The 22,038-nt window shown below is 40.5% G+C and overlaps 1 protein-coding gene across 3 annotated transcripts in view; it reads left to right on the top strand.

Annotated features, from left to right (window-relative positions):
• Nucleotides 1–2,036: 2,036 nt before the first annotated feature.
• AKAP6 (A-kinase anchoring protein 6) overlaps nt 2,037–22,038 on the top strand; it is a 473,754-nt gene continuing 453,752 nt past the window's right edge. The window contains exons 1-2 of one of the 3 annotated variants that reach the window (XM_019656773.1): nt 2,061–2,172; nt 6,552–6,637. The gene's annotated coding sequence lies outside the window, so the exon portion shown is untranslated. Of the gene's footprint in view, nt 2,173–6,551; nt 6,638–22,038 lie in introns of all 3 variants that reach the window. The other 2 variants (XM_019656775.1, XM_019656770.1) reach the window with 2 other exon arrangements.

The following is a 22,038-nucleotide window of genomic DNA, read 5'->3' on the forward strand; positions in this document are numbered from 1 at the left end:
TAGCTTTTGGCAAAGGAGGCTGACAAGATACTTGTCATGGTGAGAAGCCAAATTCAAGTCTGGAACACCTGATCCCACCCTGTCCTCTGTTCTTTACAGAGCCATGGGGTTTCAGCTCTGAAGAGGCGGATAATATTGTTCTAGAACCCGTGAACTCCATCTTCTCCAGAGGCTGAGTTGCTTTTCAGAGGTTCCTTCAGGGGTCAGCTCAGAGCAGATGGGGTGGGGGTTGAGGAGGGTTTATTAGTCTTGGCTCTGAGGTTCTTCTCCCCCCGCACCTCAGCCAGGGCAGCCCAGATTTGGTCTGTATCATTAGAAGAAAGGGTACCACTACTAACAGAAAAACCCATGAAAACCATGGTTAATAGCTAAATCCATCATCTCTGCAGATGAAAAACTTGAGGCTCAGAGAGGTTAATTGATTGGCTTGATGTCACGCAGATGCTCACTGGACGAACTGGCATTAACACTTGGATTTCCTGAATCCCAGATGAGTGCTCTTTGCACTGGAGTGGCTGTGTGTTACTTCCCTTGATGTGGCATGTGGTCTCAGATAAAGGGTGGGAGTCAGGCTCTGCCCATGACTGAGAGCATGGGTGACCTGGGCAGGCAGCTTCATTGCTTGCTCTTGGTCTCCCAATTTCTCCTGAGGTGAAGCCGGCTGAATCTCGGCTTCCCATCCAGGGCAGAGCTGCTCTGTGCATGGCTGTTGGTGCACCCTGCTAGGATCTTGGCTCCTCTCATGCATTTTGTCAGCCCCTGTTTGACAAGAGGCACTGCCTGAATTCCTTCTGCCATTCAATCCCCCCAGCCCCCATGTAGTTGGCTAGCAGTGCCATTTAAAATCTCAAGTAGGAGGGCGACAACATCATCTCATTTAGGGCTTTTAGAATGTTGTTCTGACCCAGATGTGAAGATAAAGTGGTTGGAGGTCAGCTTGATTCTGTCTCTATGTTCTGAGAGTATTAAATATGCAAGAGAGGGCTGCTTTATCCATGTCTCCTTCCCCCCAGTTCTCACCACATAATATTTGTTTTTGCTCAGGGCTGGAAAGGAATGATTGCTTTAGGTTTGCTTTTCTTTTACCAACTGGAGAAATACCTCACTGTGTCTTGTTTAAATGTGGCTTTTCACACAGTTCCAGCTTTTGTTGGGGGAGGGGCAAGAGTAATTTCCTTCTGTGTGTCTTACTGCCCCGGAAGAGAGGAAAACAGAGCCCCAATGTTTGGAATGTCAATGGTTTAGGAAGTCTTTAGCAGGCCTGCCACTTGTTCCAACCACGAGGTTTGACCCCATGAAAGACTTGCTTTTGGTCTGTAAGTGGGAGGGGTTCTGAAGGCCAAGGAAAGGGGCCCTAGAAGTTAAGGGTGGTGTGGTCCCCCCCCACACCTCCCCTCCTCGGATTCTAAACCTCCTTCTATGTGCCCACCTGATGTTCAAGTAAGTGCTGGGTCTACTCTGAATGAGAAGGTTCTGTGAGTTGGTGTTCATCAGGGTAATTGATCAGGGTCAACTTTGTTGGTAGGAGTTTGCTCATGTTTTGAGAATTAAGGCCTATTTACAATTAGTCACTTTCTCAGCTGTTTATATTCCATTTTCAATTATTTTCCTGCTCCCTGCTTTGTTTTTTTTTTTTTGTCTTTGACAAATGAGCAAAAATTCTTTTTAAGAACTTCTAAAAAGGTATCGTAATGCTGTCCAGGGAAGAAAAAGTGATCAAATTGCCTAACAGAGAAACATTATCCATTTGAGTTTTTGTGTGCTCAGTATTAAACCTATATCAACCTTCCTCCCCGCCCCATTTCTATATGTGTAACAACAAAGTAAGAGGTAATTTTTATTTTTTTCCAAAGTGTCTTCAGGGAAATCTATGGATTTCCTTTTAAACCTATGGATTTTTAGTCCTACGAGGGATCCTCTTCCTTTGGTCTAAATTTTGCATATCGTCTGTTTCTTACAGGGCTTCCGTATTGTCTCAGGCTCCACTAGAAATGCAGCAAGGATTCCTGGCACATCCCAGTTGCCATAGCAACAGCAGTCTTTCCCATAATGAGCTGCATCATCTGAACTGATGTCACAGCATCATGCAGCAGGTCAAACAAGGCATCTCCTAGTATTGCATCCTACAGATGTGCTGTAAACATCAAAAGAAGACGGTGGGAGCAGGAGATGGTGAGTGTTAAATGTCTGGGCATTAATTGCACGGTTGTTTTGTTGGTGAGTCTGTGTCTGCTAAGGCGGAGATGGGGGGAGGCTGTCTGCTGAAAATGGACTAGGGAAAGAAGGGCTGTTTTACCTAAATCTGTTTTTCAGACTGCTGGGTTAAGACAAAGGCCTGTAAGAGTTGTTAAGGAATCAAAATACATAGATTATTCTTGCTCTATCTCTGCCTGTTATTTTCAGTGTCCTCATGGAATTTTTCATAAACATAAGATCATTTTCTAATGCAAAACCCCAAATAGGCTCGAAGATGGGTGGTTCACAGATTTTCAACATTGTAAAGATATACATTTCTTCTTTTATAGGCAGACCTAATTGGTCCCTTATTTGGCCTTGTGATTTATGAAATATTTAGTGATTGGCAGTATGAAATTTAGTATTTACCTCGGTTGGGTTTCAGTGTTCATGGCCAGGGACGACTGCTGAATAAGCATTTGACATAACCCTGATGTGAAAGGGGATCTCTTGCATGTTCGAGACAGAATTTATTAAAAACATGAGGACTCCAACCAAATAAAAATTACTTGAGCCTTCAATTTATATGGTATTTCTTCAACCCATGTCCTTCATAGTTAGTTGAAGGACTGCCACAATATTTTTCTGCCTCTAGCTAGTCTCTAAAATAGCTGGAGTTGTTTGCAGGCTGACTTGTAACAAGCCTCCTCTCTGCGGCAGTTGCAATGAAGGGTAACCCTGAGCAGAGCCCCTGGAAGTAGCGGTGGTGTTGCTCTCTCTTGTTTAACTTTAGCCAGGAGCTGGGAAGATGAAGAAATAGCAGGGTTCTCAGTGATGGTGGTGAATACGGACCTCTGGGCTCAGTTATAACCTCAACTCAATTCTACAACTCCAGATAAACATGTATCATGTCCCTTTCAACTCCTAGTTCTGTCTTTGAGCATCTTCATTCTATACATATTTTTTCCTCAAATATGTGGTCCGACAGGGTCAGATAAGGAGCAGTGTGTTACCTTTTGTTTTGGGAAATGAAATGGATCGCCCTGGTGCAGCTGATCGCTACTAAGGGAGAGAAAGGAGGAGGCACATGTCAGTTCAATTGATCAATATGTCCACTTGGAATCAGGGAGTGGCCTTGTGGCTCAGGGCTGCTGACTTGATAGTTTTTATTTGAAAAGTCTCCCAGGAAAAAATAGCAACCTAATAGCAAATAGTTTCTCTTCTTTTCAGGCTGTTTGTTGAGACGGAAAGAGATGTAACATAGGAAGCAGGAAGGGCAATACATACCTCTAGCCCACTTGGAGTGACTTTTTTTTTTTGCACAGAGTCAAGCATATTGGTCCCATTAGGCACTAGCTGGAATAAAAGACCTTGGGTTTTAATTAGTTTGTTTATACACATTGCACACATGCTACTCTTGGTCCTTTAAGCTTATGTGGCTGACATGCAGCTGTACGGGATGGGAAAGGTCAGCTCAGCCTGGCTTGATTGCAAGCACTTAGGAGCATGAATTGTTCATTGCCTGCTTGTTTTGTCATATAATGTGAACCGAAATCTCTGCTGGGACTGCCGGCTATGAACGCAGCTCAGTCAGAAGCTCTAAGGTGACAGGGAGGGATGCTGGATAGTGATGGGGGAAGGGGAAATATCTAGTGGCTAGATTATGAGTCTGGAGAAAATTATTCAGTGCCCATTAGAATTCTTTTAAAGTATTACTTCCAAGGAAAAGCAACGAAGAAAGACTTGTTTGGTAACATGAATTGCTAAGCGTAAAAATAACCAAAGGCAACATTTTAATGAGTTTTTTTAATTTGCTTAATTTTTGTTTCTTTTGTCTAGCAGCGCTCTCAGCTGCTTCATCATGGGTGATTTGTACAATTACTGGAAGTCTCAAAGCCAGATTCCTTAAGGGTGGTGCTAGAAAAAAGTGGAGTCATGCTTTGAGTGTAGGGAAGGTGATGATGGGTGTGGGCTGACGCAGTTATCTGGTGGAATAGCCTCCCAGTTCAGATGAGCCTGTAATCTCCCCTCCACCCCTGCAAATGTTCAAAATGCAGTTATGGTTCCCCAACTTTATGCTTTTGTGTTCTTTTTGCTCCAGGAGAACAAAGCCCTCATAATGGGAGCTGTCATCCTGGTGCTCAGTTTCTTCGCAGAGGGCCACAGCCTGTGCTTCTCTCTGATTAGCTGCATGTCTTAATTACTGGCAAAGACTATTTCGGTTGTCTTAGTTTTCATAGGTCCCCAAGGAGTGTGTGGGGGAAGGGAAAGATTGCACTATGGCTGCCTTTAGTGGGGTTTCACTGAAACTTCCTGGAATTTAAAGAGTTTTGTCTCACAGTGATGAGTGAAAGATCCTCAAGACCATATTGTGTGGCCAAGTTTAGACTGTGGAAGCCTCTTGCAGGGAACTAGCCTCCACCATGCTTTTGGTTATGGCTTTCTTTACTGAATTGCCAAGTTACTGAGAATTTCCTTCTTTGTGGTTAACTAGGCCATGGTGAGGGTGATAAAAATAATCATCATAACAACTACAGCTGCCTTTTTTTCAGTTCTTATTATTTATCAGGCACTGGACTAAGCATTATGTGCCGGGGGGTACCAAAAAAATGTATACACATTTTAAGAAAGGAAAAAACTGTATAAAAATTATAATATTCAATATATACTGATAACAAAAGATGAATACAAGAGGGCCGGCTGAGTGGCTCAGTTGGTTAAGAGCTTGCTCAAAAGTGTGAGCTCTGAGCAACAGGGTTCTCGGTTTGATTCCCAGCCTGAGCTGAGCTGCCACTGAGCTGCCAACAGGTGGCAGGATGGCTTAGCTAAAAAAAAAAAAGATGAATACAAGTCACGTTTGACTTCTACAATTACAAGAGGTGCTCAAAGTGGTTACCATCAGTGTCCAGACACTTCTGATTATGGTGAACTACTGTTTGAGCAACTTTGACCAAAGTGTTGACATCTCTTAAAATGTGTATGCATTTTTTTGGCATCCCCGGTGTATCTTATTTCGTTCTTATAATGACATTATGAGGTAGAGAGTAACAATCTTACTTTATAGGATTAGGTGTTAGTCACATTTTTCAGAAACTATATCTTAGCCAGGTTAACTAATTTGGCTAAGGTCACAGTTAAAAAGCGATTGGGCCAGGACTTCAAACCAATGTGATTTGACTGTGACACCCTCATGCTTACCCACAGTTATCTTAGCTTTAGAACATCTTAACTGTGTGTATACCCTACAGATCGGGCATCTTTAGTCTATCACACTCTCCGCATCCTTCTTATTTTAATTGGAAAATCAGATTTCACATGTAGCATGAAATCCCATTTACAACACTAAAATTACAACACTAACATTAAATCCCATTTACAAGATCAGCAGTTTTACTACAGGAATGAGCATGAGTCCTGGTTAGATCCTACTCTGATCCTAGAGGTTTAAGTAATGCAGAATTGATACTCAATTTTTGCCACCACCGTTATTTGACCTATTTTCTAGCAGATCTCTGCATGGGAAATGCTACACGAATGAGCATGGGCCTTGTGGAGTGGCACTAAAAGCAGATCTTACCTGTGGGTAATGATTCAAGTTTGTTGTACTTGCCTTATCAGCTGCATATGTAGTGCCCTGCTAACTTAAAGACATTTGCATTCCCTGGCAACACCAGGAAAGGATAGAAGAGAAAACGTCTCTCACAGCCAGGAAGGTGTACTCTGAATTTTCTCTTGGGTCAAGAAGATAAAAGAGAGTTATTTCGCTGAGTGGATCAGTGACTGAATCCAAACACTGCCTATCCCTGACAAAGTACAAGAATGAGTCTTGGGCAACATCCTGGAAGCCTTGTGTTTGAAGAGACCTAATATAGTCATCTCTGCAACATCTTGCCCATCCCCAGCCCTCCACGCCCAGTGTCATTACTGGGCTCTCAGGGCTGTTCTTTGTTTCACTGTGGGGCTAATGCACACACTGACAGCACACTGATATTGATTCCGGTATGGTGAATACTTAGAAATATTATTCCATAGAGCTCATTAGCGTTTTCTAGGTTCTGGGAAGAAGTTAACCTTTGTCCTAGCCTGCTCCAAGGAGGCCCACGCTCATGTCTGCATAAGTTACAGGAATCAGAGGCTGATTAGAAAACAGCAGAGTTACTAAGTGCAGTAACTGCATGGGTTCTGTTCCAATTAGGGAATAAAAAAGCCAGAGGAATTTAGGGAAGTTGATGGTCCTGCTATACGTGTTTCTGATTTGCTTCTATTTCCAATCCTAGAATGGATTGGAATGATAAGTTGAATGTGAATGATAAGTTGCTTTGATCCTGTGGGTTCGATTCAGTTCAAGTATTTATCGAGTATTTATTGTGTGCCAGGTAATGTCAGGGGACACAGCAGTGAATAAGACAGATGCAAATCTCTTGCCCTACTACATCGTAGAAGGGGAGACAAAAACAAACAGGTAAATTTGAAGTGGAATAATTGATTCTCTCTGGTACTGTAATACTATTTCTATTTACTGTTATTCCATGTGCTGATAGATTAAACCCATTATCTCTGCATATATGTGTAGGTGCAGATGCATGGTGTACATGTGGAGGTGAAATCATTGCATTGAATAATAGCTTTTTTTTTTTCTGCTTGCATTTGGATTAGAATCTTGCTGGGTATGGACAAAGCCAATCTGGCAATTAGCATTTTATTGGTGTAAGCTATCCTGAAAAGTGTAATTGTAATCAATCAAAAAGTACATGTCTATCTCAGTGGACAAAAACCTGACATATGGAAATATGACATTTATGTGACAGATAAGTTGAGAGTTTTTGTTTTTCATTTTTATAAAATGAATTTTATAAAAATGAAAATAAAATTTTTATTATTTCTCACCTTTAAAAGCTGTTTGTACAGAAAGCCTTCTAAATTGGAAGTGCTAGCCTGTGTACTAGTGGAGGGATGTGCCACATGGGGGTAGGTGTACCAGTCACCTCCAGACATGAGCGGCCTGTCCATTCACCCTGGTGTGCCCTACAAGCATCACTTTAAATGGGAAGCATTTCTCTAAATTATCGTATTACCTAATGGACTCAAAACTAGGATTGGATTGTCATAAATTTTCATGAATTTTTTTCAGGTGCACATTCACTCACGTGTAAGGTATGTCTGACTTGCGACAATCACTTGCAGATTGACTGTTCCTCTTTTATGGCACTTGCACTTACCCGACGCTGTAGATGGGCTCTGAGTGGGAAGGCTTTTCAGGAGAACATCACTTTTTGTAGGACTTTAGCCATAGGTACAACTAGGTAGTTTGAATTAATAACGTAGAAGATTTCTTTACCATGAGCATATATGCCAGCAGCTGAACCCCCCCAGTGGGCTTTAAGACTTGGTGAGGACAAAGGAGAGACTTCATTTCCCTTGTACGCTACCGGCCATGTTTTATTCTGTTCTTTAGCTCATGGGCATGCTCCAAACTCTTCGAACCATCTTGCAACTGTGTGCTTTGAGTCATAAGGGGAAGTGAGAGAACGTGGGACCTGTAGAATGGGGTCTCCAGCTGGGTGATTCATGAGCTGATTCTGGCCTGCAGCTTGTTTTGTATGGCTCCTGGAAGGCATCATGGGTGTGCAACCTGTGAAGTCCTATAGGTTTCTGTGCTTAGAAGGATCCACACTTGGTTTAATGCTCCGCTGCCACCGTTTTGAAATCCTTCATAATTTTTGAGCAAGGGGTTCTGCACTTTCATTGTACACTGGACCCTGAAACTTCTGTAACATATGTTGCTTTTGATATAAAAAAATTGACAAACAAATCTGAGTTTCAAGCTTATTGTTAAGAAATAGGTGATATGGCTCACTTGGCAAGAGTTGACTGTTAGATGGAGCAGTATTCTCCAATTCATAATGATCTCCCCCTCCTCCCATCCATTTATCCCCACTGCTGCTGCTTGAGCCCTGTGGGTGTTTGAGTTTGAGACCTCTGCTCTGGAACAATTCAAATAAAAATTGTAGAGCTTAAGAATTCTAAAGGACCATTGTCGAGACAGTCCAGAGCCAAGACCACGTGCATGGTAATTTAGAGGCATCCGTGGCAATTCAGCATCAGGCACAGTAATTCAGTGCCATTTCTTTTATAGCCAATAGGGGACATGTTACATTATACCTGAAGATATTGGTAGGTCAGGCTTATTTGTCACCACCATTGCTTTCAGGGGAGAAATTAAATCTTCTTTGCAAAGCAAGCTAATTAACCATCCTATTGGTTCATAGTTTATATTAGTTCTCCTGCCCTTTGTTTTACTACTGGATTCCTTTTATCTCCCTCTTTGTTTAACTCTCATTTAAATAACACAACATTTTTATTCTGGCTGGGTATTTTTTTTTTTTTAGCACTGTCCTTTTTTTCCTGGTCTCTCTTTCCAGGAGGTTGGGGGAGGGGAGAAGCCTATAATTTGAGGTTATATTACTAAAGAAGAGTTCACATTTTTAAAAATTAAACAGGGAATTACAGTCAATATTTATAATGAACCCTTCTCCAGCAAGGCAGTTCCAGCCACGCTAATGTTCGTAAGTCCAGATCTGCCATTACTGTTTATAGTAATGACATTCTGGTGACAGAGACGCCTGGGCCTTATAGTACGTGCAGCCCATTACGTCATAGTGAGAAGTGGCTACATTAATCTACAGATATGCTGAGAATTGTTTGAAAATTAATATGAATGACCTCACTATACAGGAAAAGGGTAATTTTTTTTTTCTGTTTTTGGCTATGTGAGCATAAACAAGGACCTGACAAATCCATAAGGGGCTCTTGTTATCTCTTAGAAGACTGGGATGGAGTGGGGTGGGGTGGTGCAGTCTTCTCCAAGGATCAAGCCCCATGGACTCATGGCCTTAAGTCTGTACCCTGAAACAATCCAAATGCCCATCATATCCACCACTGTACAAGCTCTTACACCAGCTGTTTCCGATAATTTCAGCAGTAGTCAACAATCAACAAACACGTCAAATGTCTACTATGTCTAAGATCATGTGCTGGAGGGATATACACTTTACAAATTAGGCTGACCGAAGGCAGGCACGTGTAGATTACCTGGAGAGCTTATCGTAGACTTAACACCGTGTTGTCTGGGCTTTGCTTGTGGAAGTCCTGAGTAGTTCTTCTCTTGTCCTGGAGGTAACCTGAGATGGAGCCCCAGGCATGTCTGGGGCTGCCTCTCATCTTCTGTTCTTTTCATGTAATTCCTCGATTTAAATTTTTTTCCTTACGTAACTCATTACTTTTTCTGGCTCACTCAAGATGATTGCTTACTGCCCACTCTCAGCTTTCTCAGTTCTCAGTGCTCATCGTTTGTTTGTACCCCACCAGTCTCCTGTCACTGTCACCTTCTGGGACAGCTCTGAGCCCACCATAACCCTTCCCACTGCAGTTCCCCAGGTCCTTGGCTCCCCTGCCACTGTTTATTCCTATGACATTAGATTGTGAAGTAATCTGCTTACATTTAGCTTTTTAAAGTTAATTCAAATATTGTGCTGTATTTAACCTGTTTTTTTGTGTGTGTGAATTACAAGAGAATGGCTCTTTAAAACCCTTAGTCACTTGGAGGCAGGCTGTCTGTGACATCGACTAGAAAGAACTGAAACAGCATATAGCCTTACTGGTAGAAGACTATATGTAGAAATGAAAACGAGTGTGCAAATGTAGTTTTTAAAACATTTTGTCCTTTAGTGTTATTATAACATTGCCTTTTCAATGAAAAATAGTTAAAAATAAGGGGAGGGGATGGTGAGGAGGTGGGCAGCACAGCAAGATGTGAGAGAGGTACACGCTGCTTCAGCCTTAGTTATGAGAGGCGTGCAGCTTCTAGAACGCTATAGGGGATACCTGTCTCAGAAAAGCAGCTGCTTGAGGAGAAAGAACAGTTCTCAACATAAAGGTAAAAATAGAAACATACACAAAAGCAGGCATGATTGCTTAGAGAGCCAATCAAGGATCATACTGGTGAATTAAGACATTATGGTTTTCACTAATTTAGTAGCAAATAATTGATACCATGATTTTGAAACATTTGAATTTTGACTAACCAAACTGAAAAGGTGTTCAGGTGTAGGGTATCAGGAGATGCTGTGAGTAGAGAAGGGAAACATGGCTACTGCTCTCATGGGACCACCCACCCTACCCTGCCCACCTCCCTCAGCACTAATCTCCTGCCCAGAGAGTATCAGTCTATATACATATGTGTGAATTGTTGGATTTTAGTATCCCGCAACCCAAAATGGAAACTTCTCATTTGGTGCAAACTATTGCAAAAAAAAAATAATAACCTTAGGTTTTGGTAATGTGACATTTCCATCAACATTTGAGGTTTTAGTGTATCTTTGAAAAGGAGCATTTGTTTTTATCTCAAGCTGGTAGACAGCACTCATTTTGCTGCTTCTTGTTTGAGTATCTAATGTGGTATTCACACAAGGATGGTGTTAAGATTTAGCATCTAAGAACCAGAGTGAAACATCATGGCAGAGACCATGATTTTTATTATTTTCTTAAAGAATAATAAAAAAATGAAGACAAAACATATGGGTTTATTCGCCTTCACAGCAAATAAACTTAATAATTACATAGCAAAGAACAAAAAGAAAAATCCTGTAAGTTAAAAATAATATGGGGAAGCGTGTCTCTTCCAAAGCTGGTTATGTTACCTTTTTCTTGGTCCTCTTTGGCTGGCAGGGTGGATTTTGGAGCTAGGGGCTTTTACCTTTGAATCTCAGCTCTAATATAAAATTATTAGATCTGTGATCTTGAGTTTCTTAGAGTGTCATTTTCCCTGTATATAATGGGAAAAATATCCATTTTACAAGATGAAAAAAAGTATTTTTATGTAGTTATTGGCACAAAGCCAGCATTTGATAAATAAAAGTTATTATTATTTCACTACTCAGAAGTAGTGGGATGAGATTATCACTCCCCCAAGAAGAAATGTAATTTTTCCTCAACTTTAATCCTGAAACCAAGGAAATAATTTTCAGAGCTTTTATTAGTGGAAAGAAAAACCCTTTAATATTTTTTAAATGCTTATATACTCTGCTAGACACTTACATTATCTTACTTAATTTCCTTTTCTCACCTAATTTTTCTCCATAGCACTTACTACCATCTGCAAACTATACATTTTACTTATTTATTGTTTGTCTCCCCAAGTATAAAGCAAGTTGCATGAGGGCAGAGGTTTTTGTCTATTTTGTTCATTGATGTTTCCTTAGCTCCTAGAATGGTGCCAGGCATAGGGTAGGTGCTCCATACCTGTTTGTTGCAAGAATGAATGAATTCACATAACTCTATAAGAAGGAAACATGATTGTATTCAGTATGTAGAAAATTAATTCTCTTTTGCAGTGATGCTTTTCAAGGTTGTAAACACCCATGAGTGATTCTTGCTCTTCCAGGTAGCATCCAAGAGGCTGTTATGGCTGATGGTTAGGGCATTGTGCACCATCCAATTATTCTAAATTCTTTCATTGAAAGCAGAGGTATTTCCCTGGCAGCTCTGATGGGTTCCTCCCCTCTGTGTGGTTTCTACAAGGGAGATGGGGTTTCGCAGGTCATTTGAAAGATACATTGGTTCTTCTACTGGTGATTGTCACTTTCTTTCCGTTTCTTTAGTGAATCCCAGTCTCCTTCAGCCACAATTATTTATTCTCCTTTAAACTTTTTGTTTTGTTTTGTTTTGTTTTGTTTTTAGCTGAGCCATCCTGCCACCTGTTGGCAGCTCAGTGGCAACTCAGCTCGGGCTGGACTCGAACTGCTGTTGCTCAGAGCTCAAACCCTTGAGCGAGCTCTTAAAAACTGAGCCACTCGACCGGCCCTTAAACTTTTAATCTTAGCTGTAAATCTCAGATTCATTTATGGATTGTTGGATTTTGAAAGGATTTTCGAAGAAAGCACCAGATAGGGAGAATGAAAAACCTGAGCAGTTCACTCTTCCCTATTGCTATTAAAGATGCTCTAATGAGTGAGGAAGCAAAGCACAGGCACACAGCAATACAGTTGTTTGACCAGAAGAACACACAGCCTCATAAACGAAGGAAATAATTAAGGTAGCTGACTTCTGCTATTTATTTTGAATTAGAGACAGACTCTCTTTTAGCAGTGGATGTCTATAGCTGAATTTTGTACCAAAGACAAATTCCAAATGTGATGCTTTTGAACTGAGCATTTCTCAGTGAGCAGGTGTGAGATTTTCTTTTTCCTTGAAATTCAAATCATTCTATTTTAAGAATGCCTTCCTCTTTAAAAAGTCAAAATGTTATCCAAAAGCAATTAGAAAAACATCCTGGGAGAAGACAGTGTTCTGGCTATACCATAATAACAACAGGCTGAATAAGAAAGTGTAATGCTGTTAAATTAAAAAAAAACCCTCATAGGGTTTTTGATTTATGGTTATGAAACATGCTTAATATATTTACTTGGAGCAACCTCATCATGCTACAAGATAAAAATTATGCCTCATGAAAATTTTCTTACACGTGCAATACTCCCTATGGCTGTTGCAACATATAGGGACATGATTATGTTCAAATAGCATGTTATTCTGCTATTTTAAAGAGCCCTGGACTGGAAGTAAGGAACCTGAGTTTTGTTACTTGCTGACATATCTTCCTGAACTTTAGTTTCTTTCACAATAAAACAAAAGGGTGAAATTTAAATAATTTTTGTTTCCTTTTAGCTCTAATATTTGATGTCTCACTTGCAGGGTTCTCCATACTTTCAATTGTTCAGCCTCGCGATTTTTCTAAAATGATGTTCCATAGAATATTTTAAATTTGCTTAGTGCCCTCATTTAGATGAAATCATTTTCATTTATACACCATTTCAATTTTGCACTTGTGTTTTTTGTTAGCTTGTGTTTCACGGTACTCTTGATGGTTGAACTATAGTCAATACATAAGGTTTCACTTTAACAAATTACTGTGACAACAAACTTTTTAATAGTTTCCTTATCTTGCAAATTCGTGTATTTTCTATGTGTTCTTTCTTTTTTTTTTTTTTTTATCCATAGCATGCCATTTCTGTTAATGAGCTGAGTGAAATATTTGGTTCTCTTCAACCCATCCTATTGTGTGGGGAATCTCTTCAGAAACTCACACTGCTGCCCCAGACTTTCATAAAAAATACCAGTGTATCTGCTTTTAAAGGTCAAACCACATGGATTTCCTGTTTTGGTAGGTCAAAAAGGGCCAAATGTTAGCAGTTTCACCCGATGGACAGTGATTCAACCCAATAATTTGTTAATTACCATAACAATGTTAGTCTTGCTATTTTTATAAATCAGTGATGAAAGTCAGTCCTTAAATGAGTTAGGAAAGTAGTGCAAAGAGCACAGTGGGCCTTTGGTGAAGGACACATCTGGGTTTGAATTCTGCTTTCTTGCTACTAACTCTGTGCCTTGGGTAAGTTGCTCAACTTTACTGAGCTTCCGTTTCCTTGCTTATAAAATGGAAACGCCAATGCCTGCCTCATAGCTGCCAAGAATCTCAGCATGCCCATGGCTCTCAGAATGGTGCCTGATACATGCTTCCTACTCAGCATCTGGTTATGATATTGGTACCAGTAGCCATCAGAGTGCTCCCTCAGTCATACACATCTAAATGGTTAGCTATGAAAGCAAACAAGTGGACCTTAACAGATGAAATGAGAAATGGTCACAAACAGGGGAGGATTCCTAGGAAGAGGAGTTATACCCTCTCGGGCAATGTAGGCTCTTGAAAAGGTTCCTAGGGGACATTTTGGGGGAGAATAGGACAGTTGTTTTTTCTGTCATCGTCAAATAACTCTCTCTGGAGCAATAATTTTATAATTCGTTTGGCATTCACAGATTTACTTCAACTGCTCTCCTTTTTTATATTTTGTTTTTTTAAGTAGTAGTAACAAACTTACAAAAACTATGGACAGTAAAATTGTATGTATTTATAACAAATAGATTTTGCATTTTATTCTGTAGAATTTTTTTGAGCTAAAAAAAGTCATAGAGGTTAAATGTTCATAAGTGTTCTACATGTTTAATACCTGTTAGGTAAACAAGTTTAATGTTTTATTTAAATAAAATAATTCCCATGAGACCATGAACCTGGACTGGACAAATATTACAGTCTTCTTTTTTTCTGGATGATCCTGTTCTTGTCAATGGCTTCTCTTGTAGCCATATGCTGATGACTCATGAGTCACCAAGGCCTGTAGCGCTTCTAACTCTCTAGGATTTGGAAAAAATGAGCATAGGATCACTCCAAATAATGTTTTATTGTGAAAGATAGATTTAGGTGATGGTCCCCCACTTCATGGCAACCCGCTTTCTAAACCATAGCCCTGGTATTATTAGATGTTTTCTCATGGAAGGCTCTTACATCCCCCGTGATCTTTCTAGCTGCGCTCTGAACCTTTTCCAGCTCCATTAAAGCCTGTGTCCAGGACAACCTCATCTATCCAAGTATGGCTAGTGTACTGTGGTGAAGAAGGGGAGAAAATGCACAGTGTGAGCCCTGGATGGGGACTCTAATGAACAGGAGATGTGTTAAAGAGTTTGTTAATGTTTTTGTTTTTTTTTTTCACTTTGAAAATAAAAGTTTATCTGATCAGAGAGTTCCAAAGTTGACATATAAAGTTACTACATCCTGACTCCAGAGGATTACATACTGCTGATTTCGGCACCAGAATGCATTTCTTTTTTGCAGACATGATTCTCATTTGTCTTTTGAATGAATTCCAATGGACAGGAGCCAGTTGTAACTCTGGGCCCACAACACGGGCATTGTTCGCAGTTATGTTCACAAGAGAGCAAAGCAGCAACCTTTTTGTCCCCGTGAAGGGTTTGGACGACTGGTTCCCATGAGGAAGGCAGGTGGCATGTGGGTGAGCTGGGCTTGAGTCAGTTAGATCTTCTGAATTCAAATCCCAGTCACGCACCAGCTCCGTGCCTAGGGAGAGCTGCATAACCTTTTTGGGCTCTGCTTTTCTTCATAGTACCTATCTGGCCAAGCGTTGCGTAGTGTAAGGCACCTAGCACAGAGCCTGGACCACTCCTGAAAATTCTCAGGAGTGTTGATTGGAGGCTCGGGCTATTCATAATCTAAAAGGAAGGCTGACTGATGATGGTCAGCCTCACTGCTTGGCCTTGTTTTAGAAGGATTCCTGTTCCAATCCCAGCCCTGTGGGGTTTCAGTGGTCACATTAGTCTTATACCAGCATCTTGTTCGACTACCTTGTTTGTTCCCTAAATTGGACAGGAAAGACCACATCACACGACCAATATTTATATATCAAATTTTGTTTTCCTTATACTCCCTTTCTAATTTGGGGAAAATGTTTCCATAGAAAATTGTCTCGGGCCCAGTGAATAATGAAACTTACTGTTAAAACTCTCATAATCTTATCAAGGGAAATTCCACATTTTGAAACGTGTATTTACTTCTTTAATACAGATTCAACTCACTCTGTTGCACACTAGAGTATTAAGATATTCTATACAGTTAATATAACTTCACATCTTCCTCACAGGTGTTGAATATGTAAGCAGACACAGGGGTTATGCACCTACTCTCAGTGGGCAAAACTGCCTAGAGGGGCTCTCCCAGTATAGGTAAAGTTTTGCCTTGGAAACGTTATGTGATTTAGCAATGGACGGTTACTGTTCCTACACGGTCAGCTGTGGCGTCGTCTTGCGCCTCTCAGCTCACATTGCCTGGATCCCTGCGCTCTAGGCACGTGTGGCACATCGGCTGAATGTCTGCCCTATGTCTGTGATGAGTTGGTGGTCTTTCCCATCAGCAGACACAGTGTATTGGCACCAGGATCGGAAGAGGTTTCTGCAGAGAACGGATCCTAAGAGAGGCAGAGTGATTCTGAACGTAGTATGATGTGGGTCACGAGGAGGGGTTCTGTCTCGGTCACTCCCTGGACTCAGGGCTGAGACCTATAAAAGCTGCGGCGAGGCAAGTGGGCTGTATGTATGAACTATTCCACAAAAGAGTCTGTACTTCATTTGAGCACAAGACCTCTGTTTTAGCAGAATATATTGTACAAGAGGGAGAAAGGCATGTTTCCCATTATCCACCAATGCTTTCATCAGCGGTTTCTAAATTCTTTCGACTGATATCCTAATCTGTTTAAAAATGTCTAAGCCCTCTCTTGTATTAATATGTTATGTATTTTATAAAACATGCAAAAACATAAAAATTATAAAGGATGAAACAAAAATTAAACAGGAACTTGAACATTTTCTTCATACTACCTATGGTTTGCCTTGCATCTCCCACGGAGTGAGCCCCCACCCGCAGACCACGGCTCTGGAGCCTTAGTGGGAGGGGCCTGCTGGTGCCAGGGAAACAGCAGCCCTTCTGGCAAATGCTGTCATGAGTGTGGGCAGCTCTTTCTGCCCACACTGTAATGAGTGTGCGCATATATGAGACCCATGCCAAAGCCTCATGACATTCTACATAGGGCCCTCTTTTTAGATAGCTGACTCTGGTGAGGCTGGTAGGAGAGGGAGAAAGGTGAAAGAAACAGAAAAATGTAACATATTACCAATATTACTAATAATGTCACTTTATTTGTACCTCTAGGCTGAGCCCTGAGGAAACTTGGGTTATAGAAATCAAAAATATTTCTGAGACAGTATGTTTGTCTTGAATTTTAGAGTTTACCACCCGCTTTTCACATGTAACTCCTCAGCCTCACTCTATAGGATATGAAAATTGTGGATTTTTTTAAAGCCAATTTGATCACATGCAATTCTCGGATTCTTTTTGGAAACCACAGTAGCCCCCCAAGAAGCTTGAGGTGGTGACACCTGCCCTTTTACAACTTTGCTGTTTAGTCGTAATGAATGGACACCTCAGACCAAAGTTTACCATACAGAGTTATTTATTGGACTAACATTCATTACAAAGCTGGAGCAAAATATTTCATACAATCTGTTTGGGAGGTTTGATGAAATCCCCACTGTATCTCCTTCCAAGTGCTCCAACTGTATCTTGAGTAAACGCTTTACTCGAGGTAGGATCCTTTAGTAAGCATCATGCAATCAGAAGTTCTTCTCACCCAGTGGTTGGAGACAAGGACAGATTAGGGGTCGAGCTTCAGACATCACTAAGGGGTACATCTGAGGATTCTTATCTTTTCTTCTTGTAAGTGTTTATGCAACATTTTAGCTAAATCACATGTCTTGAATATCTTTAATTTTGCCAAGGAAAATTCATTGACGTTTGCTAAATGGTAAAGCAATGGTTATTGATCAAGGTAAGACTGAGGACATCCATTTCTGATATAATACTGGCTGGCATGTACCCACCACCCCTGAACTGTATATTCTAGATATCACTTTAGCTGACTATGCCTAGAAATGAAGCTTAAATGAATTGTCATACATATCACAGATTATACTGAAGTTTTTTAAAGTAAATTACAAATCTTGTAACACTGGGTTACCATTTTACAATGATGCTTATGATCTATGATTTGCCCAAAGTCTCTTAGCTTGTGAGGGATGGATACAAAATGAACCCAGGCATAAGTGCCTCTCAATCCTTTGCTCTGTTTGTAAAACCAATGCACCTGACTATATGCAATTCCAGTGCTGGCTGCCTGGGATTGAAGCCCTTTGCCCATTGGGCACTTTTTAATAAAGTTTGGTTAATAGTAATATCCCAATGTTAGAAAGTAAGACATTCTGCTGCTTCTGCTGGCTTGGACCCTCCTGTACCTTTTCTTGAGGAGAAAACAGACAATCCCCATCAGAATTATGAGGCTTTGCTTAAATTTCTACAAGATGGCTTTGGTTCTTATAATTTTTTTCTTCAAGGAAATTGGGATGCTTTTCAGGGCCTGGAGGACATTTGTGTGAAGCCACATAGTCCCTGAGGGCCATCAGTCAAGGCCAGGAGCTGCTCTGGATGGTGAGATGGAGCCGAAAGAGTAAGCAGGTCAAGGACCTAGGGAAGACAGCTGGGTGGGAGCATGCTGAGAGTGGAAGCAAAATTTCAAGGTGGGCCATACCAGAAATATGCTAGACAGGCGCCAGGGGATTTTAGAAGCTGCAGCCAGCCTATCATATGGATCAACTGGCTTTGCCCAGAAGAATGTAGGCCTGGCACCAAGCAAGAATAACCCAAAATAAAATCAGTACATTCTGAAATACAAAGAGTAAAAGGCACTTGTTCAAAAACAAACAGAAACCCGGAGTGTTTGGTAAGAAGAATATGGATACCACAAAACTCAGAGGAGTTTTGTCAGATCAGGGAGCTCCTGCTTCCTTTTATCTCACACCATTTTTCCTGCAGTGCTTTGACCCTGGACCCTACGAGGCTCCTGATATATCCTAAACCAGGGTGACTTCTCCACAGTGGCCCCTACCCAACAATTCTGCAGGGCCCAGGTAATGCCATGAAAGGCAATGCCGTGAGTGGCCCTATATCTTTAACTCATCCCTATTCTGGTGTCCTGAGTCTCCACTGGTCCCAGGGTCCTCCTTACAGGTCCTCCGAGAACACATCTCTGATTCTTGTGCCCAGAGCATTTCAGGCAGCCACTCTAATTGGCCAGGGTACCTGAAGTAGAGGTCTCTTTTAAGCCACCCCATTAGCACACTTGCTATTGTTTATCTGGTTCATAAAAAGGACTCTATCACCTATTACTCAATAAGAACAATGATATTGGTATTTGACACAACAGGCATTGTTTGAAGGGACTTTTGTAGATCTATTGGACAATAGCCATTTCCATGCCAAATGACACTGCAGTATTTCAAAACAACAGCTATTTTGGGCAGGAATTCAAAACTGCACTCTATAGATGCAAAGTGAGCCTGACTTGGATATGGGAGTGATTATTTTTGAAATGTCCTTCAAATGTTTCCTTTAAACTTAAAAACTTAAAAATCAGGGGACATCTTTTTCCACAGAAGTCCTTTGATTTTATGGCTTCGTGTAGAAGCTAAGAAAGGAGGAAACATATTTTATGGCCAGAGGATGCAGAATCCTGGTTCAGGGGTGGAGGTATGCCTATTTCTTGGCCTTATATGGTCCTGAGCCTCAGAAACATAGAAAGACCTGTAGGCCTGTTTGGGTTTGATATAATGGGATACAATTTTGGTTTAGGACTTAGCAGTTCCATATTTACAAATGTGCATAACAACAACAACAATAATAATAATGGCTTTCTTCCATTTATTGAGCGATTCCTATGTGAGGAGTGTTTCACATACACTAATTAAGTCTTCAACCAATTATTAAAAGGTAGTTGAAGGGACACACTCAGTGCCCAGATAGGTTTCTAAACACTATTCTTCAATAAAAGAAATAAGGCTCCTTGGAGAAATGGCTAATTATAGGGCTAGGGCAGGGGAAAATTTTAGATGAGTATTAACATCACATAGTGTGAAAAAGTAAGGAAGTGCTCAGAAAACAGAAGGGTAGGGCATGACAAAGTGACACAGGAGCCAAGCAGAAAAGCTTTTAATGACCAAATTTGAAACAATTTGAGTAATAAAATAAGTAATGTAGTATTTAGTTATAGACCAAAGCATTAATAAATATACATGAGTGAGTGCATATTGATATAAGTAAATGATTGAATAAATAAATAAACAGGAGAAGAAACATCTTTTTTTTGTAGAAGCATTCCAACTAATGTACGAGGTCTGACAATTAAGTTTGCGAACTCATCCTAGAAAAAGTGCTACATATCTTATTGCTGAATTATCACTACAGTCACCTTTGAAGTACTCCCCTTGGGAAGCTATACACTGAAGCCAGTGCTTAGTCCACCCTTCAAAACAATTCTGGAACTCTTTTTCTGGAATGGCTGTCAGAGCTGTCGTTGTATTACCCTTGATAACCTGAGTGTCATCAAAATGTCTTCCTTTCAATATTTCCTTTATCTTCAGGTAAACAAAGAAGTCATTGGGGCCAGATCAGGTGAGTAGGGAGGGTGTTCCAATACAGTTATTTGTTTACTGACTAAAAACTTCTTCACAGACAGTGCCATGTGAGCTGGTGCATTGTCGTGATGCAAGAGCCATGAATTGTTGGCGAAAAGTTCAGGTTGTTTAACTTTTTCATGCAGCCTTTTCAGTACTTCCAAATAGTAAACCTGGTTAACTGTTTGTCCAGTTGGTACAAATTCATAATGAATAATCCCTCTGATACCAGAAAAGGTTAGAAACACCGGTGCAACAAGTTTATGAACTTAATTGTCAGACCTAGTAAGTTCTCCTATCTCTAGGAGTAAGAGCTTAACGCACCTCTTCGCCCCCCTGAAGTTGGGTTAGATGTAGTGACTTATTTCCAAAGAGCGTAGTAAGGAAAGGGAAAAACAGTAATTACAGTGGAGAAGTCTGGCAAACACAACCTTAGGCAAGTGATGAAGGTTAAAATCATCAGTGATGTCATGTACCCCTGGTATGATGTGATAATAAGGTCACATCATCTCAGTGGTGTTCTTCCCAGAAAAACATAACTCATTCTGATAATGAGAGAAACATCAGACAAACCCAGATTCAGGAACATTCTACAAAATATCTGGCCTGTCTTTCTTGAGACTGTCAAGGTCATGGAAAACAAGGAAAGCCCAAGAAACTGTTATGGACTAGAAGAGACCAAGGAGATAAGACAACTAAATGCAATGTGGTACTCTAGTTTGGGCCCTGGAACAAAAGGGGACATTAATGAAAGAACTGATGAAATTCAAATAAAGTCTGGATTTTAATTAATAGTAATGTACCAAGTGCAGTATGTGCATGTATAGTTTTTACACATGTACCTTGATAATATGAGGAGTTAACAATGGAGGAGAAAAGGTATTTTGGGAACTCTCTGTACTACCTTTGCAGCTTTTCTGTAAGTCTAAAATTATTTAAAAACAAAAAATTTATTAAAACAGATGAGTGAATAAATAAATAAAATAGTTGAAAGTTAAAAAGTAATACAGGCTTATGCTTTAAAAATCAGAGTATTGTAGAAAATGAAAAGTGAAAATTCCCCTTTCTCTGAGTAGTAACTCCAAGCCCACCGCATCCCAATCCCAGAGGTAAGTAGAGTTTAACAAGTTGGTATAAATATTCCAGGAAATGTCTATGATCTATATGTACATACTTTAAAAATATAACTGGAATCCTGCTTTTCATTTTGTCCTGTGACTTTTTTTTTTCTCTGCTAAACACTAAATTATGGACTTGGTTTTGATAAAGAATGTTAATGATTTTCCAGGTGATTTTTAAATGTTCCTTAGAGAGTATTGCTTCCACAGAGGACTATTGAGTTTACATCTTAATTTTTAAGCCTTTTAGGTATACTTTTTATAGATATTTTTTAGTCATTTCTAAATTTTTGTCATATTATCCAAGATTATTATCTGTTGTGCTCTAGAAACAATGTTTAGTAATCATGGATTTTTAAGAAACGAAGATTAAGAAAAGAAAGTTACTAGTCATTAAAAAAATATATAGAGGGCTGGCCGAGTGGCGCGATGGTTAAGAGTCGGCTTGAGACGCTAGAGGGCCCCGGTTCGGATCCCACGTATGAGGGCCAGTGACACTGCCCTCCACAGCTAAGATGCTGAACAACAGCTCAACCTGGAGCTGGGCTGCTGTGAGTCGCCTGCGACAGCGTAGTCTGGGTTGCCATGGGCTACCGTGTGTAGTCAGCAGCCAGCAGCTGCCTGAGTGGCGGTCCAGAAGCTGGTGACTGATCTGCCTCGCCCAGGAAGAGCACAATGATGATGCTAACTTGGGCCAGTGAAGCAACGTCCTCCACAACTAGACTGAAGAACAAAAGGAGAGCAACTTGTCTGTTCCCCTTCCCCCAATTCCCCAATAAAA

This window comes from Hipposideros armiger, unplaced genomic scaffold (assembly GCF_001890085.2).
Source record: "Hipposideros armiger isolate ML-2016 unplaced genomic scaffold, ASM189008v1 scaffold_265, whole genome shotgun sequence".
Taxonomy (NCBI): domain Eukaryota; kingdom Metazoa; phylum Chordata; class Mammalia; order Chiroptera; family Hipposideridae; genus Hipposideros; species Hipposideros armiger.